Below are 3,933 nucleotides of genomic sequence, written 5' to 3' on the forward strand. Positions count from 1 at the left end.
AGACAGCTACTTCGCCAGCAACTGTGACTATACATTTCCCTCAGTGCCATAAGAAAGAAAGGATGAAAGAGCGGCTCTCTAAGTTTTTAGAGATCTTTAAGAAGGTGAACATCAACATTCCGTTGGTGGAGATGTTACTGGAGATGCCGCAGTATGCCAAATTCCTCAAGGACATAGTCTCGCGAAAGAAGAAGTTGGGAGAGTTTGAGACGGAGAATCTCAATGAAGAATTGTCACAGCCCACTATCCCAATGACGGGTTAACCGGGGTTATGACTTGGGGTGAACAATAAAAAAAATGGAAATTAAAGGGGATTTACTAAGTAACCAACATTAATAACAAACTAGTGGTATATATATATAACCACTTGGGTAATTCACAAATGAGTCTGCCATAACGACTAGACCCCAACTGAAAGTTAATTAAAATGAAGTAGTAATAAGTTCAAGTAGAAATGATAAATAAGTCAGAGTGTTTGCAGCGAAAAAAACGTGTGAGTTATGCATATGGAGATGCATACCCAAGGTTTCATTACATAAACATCAAAAGGGAAATCCGCTCAACACCGATCCATTCCATCGCCTGCTCAACCTGCACATTTAGAAATACATGCAGGGCTGAGTATAAAAATACTCAGTGACATAAGCCGAAAATACAACATGCATACATATATAAATTGAACTGCCAACAGTAACACACAGGGGTTTTCTTGAATGACCTGCGCTTACTAAAACATTTCATTCATTTTCATAAAGGTGGATGCGCATCCCATTTTCAGTCTATATGATCCATATCTGTCCTTTCTGTCACGCGCCGGGAAGGAGGCCTCCTTACCACGGACGCCAAGACCGGTCGCAAGCGACTCGCGGTCTCCATGAGTGTACACGTTAACCCTAGCTAGCGACCTTTGTCTAGCATAGGATCCCAATTGGATTTCCTTTAAAGTTGGCGAACCAACACAGATAGGATACATATAAAAACATAAACATTTTTGGCAGTCAATCATTTCATTTCATTTCATGAACATTTCATTTTCATTTCATAAGAGTCATTTATCATTTGGGCATAATAATAAACTGAAATTAACAGTTAAAATCATCTCATGCATATATTCGTATAAGAGGCCTACGACACGCAGGGGATCTCTATATACGTATAGTAAAAGTAATGCCCACCTCAATTGTTCTTAAAGCTGGCGTGGAGTCGTTTCTTCTTCGGCTTCACTTTCTGTCGCCCGGACCTTCATTGATGAAGAGTCGATAAGTTCGTGAAGAAATTGTCATAAGACAAAGTCTAATTCTACGTGCCTAGGGCATCTTTTAATGTTTTAGGGTTCTAGCATCCATAATTCGTTACATTAAAGACAGTCAAAAATCAATCATACCTCGTCTAATCTCATTCAAACACATAGGCAACACAAACACATAAGGCACATAAGAATCACAATCAAACATCATCAAAACATGCTCTGTTTTTACACTGGCTCAACTTCAAAATTTAATCTGTTCTGACTCCGACATCTCCTGGACTCGAGACTCATACCGAAAGAAAGATCTTCGAGTCTAGTTTCATATAAAAAAAAGTAGAGTCGAAAACTCCAAGTGGTTTGAGAGATATGACGTTTTTACCACGATCTACCATGTTCGGCAGTTTTGAACAATCGAAAACTTGGATTTTTGAAAAATAGTAAAAGTTGTCAAACTGGGCTCAACTTTGGTGGATATCTAGCTAACACAATAAGGTTAATACCATAAAAATTTGGAAATCTAGATCACACAGGAAGCTACTGAAATGAATGACTCTTTCCTCTGTTCTCTGAAATTCTCGGTAGTAATGTGCAGTTTAGGTTTTGCATTTTAAAGAAGTATCAAACGAAGTTGGAATGGCTTGAAATTTTACCAGGGTACTCAAGACTCATGTAGGGACTTGCTATAAAATTTTCAAAGCTATTAGACATCGACAAACCGTCGATCACAGTAGGTCAGTAGGCCTACGAAATTCATATTTATAAGTCCTTAAAAAAAATAATTTATATAAATCAAGAAATAAGAGTTTAATCCCAAAAATATTCATTAAAAGTCCATCATAATTTAAATAAAAGAACGGACCTCATTTAAAATAAATAGTCCCAAACTCGTTACGCACATATACTAAATCTTTCATGAAACATCCTTTAAAATAAACTTTGATACATAGAAAATAATTCAACAACTTGAGCTCTTAAGAGGTTGTTTTGCAACAGCCATCAAATCTTCCTCGGATCTCCAAATGAGGCTCCAAAAGACATTCTGGAAACTAGACATTTCAAGGATCATTCTCCAATTTGAATCGAATGAAAAAAAATTCAAACGAGCAAGATATGCCCTCTCAAAGATGGGTATTTAACAAGCAAAAATCTGAAAATTTCAGATTTCCAGATTACAACCAAGTCAGTGGGCTTTCTTTAAAAAATTCATATCTCCCTTTACAAAACTCCACTGGGAACCCCAAGGGTCAATCTGGAAACTAGGGAGAGATCATAACACTCTACAGTTGGATTTACTCCAAGAACATTCATGGTTTAGAAGATATGACTGTCTAAAGTTCAGTGCACAAAAAGAGTTCAAGTTTGGCAGATTTAGAACATAAATCGGAAAAACCACTTTAGGCTTCACCAAAAATTCTAAAACTGAACAAGTAAGTTCCCAACATGTCAGTGAATATTAAGTAGAAATATAGGCTTGAGAATCAATGATTTAAGTCGGCCTTTGCCACCTCAAAGTCGTAGGTTTGTAAAATCTACTGGATGGTACAAGGAATAAGAACTAGATTTCAAGAATTTATACCGGTTGTTTCCCTTACTCAAAAATGGTGAGACCGATGTCAAAAGAAAGATACGGGAGTCTAGAGTGACATATTCAAGTTTCAAAGGTTTTCACCGATTGAAACTTTACTTATGGCCTCCCAAAGATTGTTTACCAAAAATGTATTCCAGATGGGCAGTGATGTTTACAAATTCATAAATAAATCATAAGAGCTCCAAACCTTCTGAAATTTTACCAAAGTATAGAAAACATATGAAATATGATACAAAATTAATTTGGGAATTATTGGGAACCGTTTGGATGGCTGGAATCGCCTTGCAAAACACTGCCGAGCAGTGTGCTTATGGCAGATTCGCTGCCTTACCTCATGCACGGTTTTTCACCCAATAAACTCTACCAAAATAATCATCCAAAATCATAAAACATATCCTCACATAATATAGCACACAAATGTGTAAAAATTCATGGCCATAAAGCATTTTCAGTTGAGAAAAAGCAAAGAAAAACTCACCCTCGAAGCACAACCTTCACTCTATAGTTTTCCCACACTCTCCCTTGCTTTGCTACTTCTCTTGGGGCTTCAAAGGCTTCTATGGAGTGTGATAATGGTGGGAGAAAAGTTGTGAGAGTGGGAGAAAGAATGTAGTGGTGGGGGAAAAGGAGTAGTGTGGTGGAAAGGTAGGAGTAGTGGTAGGGAAAAAGATTAGTGGTAGGGAAAAGAAAATATTAGTGATGGTAGGGAAAAAGATTAGTGGTAGGGAAAAGAAAATATTAGTGGAGGATAATGGGGTGTTACATTAAGTAAATATAAAAATGTGGTGTAGTAATAACCCATGTGTAAGAAAAAAAATATATGTAAGACTAATCATCAATTAATAAAATGCTAGAGCATAAAACTCTTGTGATCAAAATTAGAATAAATAGCACTAACATTAGTGCACTCTCTCAATTTATAAATACATCATAGAAAAATAATTTGAGAAAAATATTGATGGAAAATTTTTATAACTCATCATTCCTAAATTTCTCGGTAAAAATAAATAAATACATAAATTTTTTTTTTTTGATTTGAAAACTCAAAATAAATCTTTGAGCTCCATCATTCTCTTAATGGACTCAAAATATATTT

General features: G+C 36.0%; 1 long non-coding RNA gene across 1 annotated transcript; it reads right to left on the reverse strand.

Moving 5' to 3' along the window:
• Positions 1-332: 332 nt before the first annotated feature.
• On the reverse strand, positions 333-3,515 carry LOC131012644 (uncharacterized). Its single transcript, XR_009097400.1, has 3 exons — positions 3,316-3,515; positions 1,176-1,240; positions 333-591 (listed from the first exon to the last, which is right to left on the reverse strand). It is a non-coding gene; the product is annotated as an uncharacterized LOC131012644 (long non-coding RNA).
• Positions 3,516-3,933: the final 418 nt, after the last annotated feature.

Source organism: Salvia miltiorrhiza, chromosome 2 (genome assembly GCF_028751815.1).
Source record: "Salvia miltiorrhiza cultivar Shanhuang (shh) chromosome 2, IMPLAD_Smil_shh, whole genome shotgun sequence".
Taxonomy (NCBI): Eukaryota; Viridiplantae; Streptophyta; class Magnoliopsida; order Lamiales; family Lamiaceae; genus Salvia; species Salvia miltiorrhiza.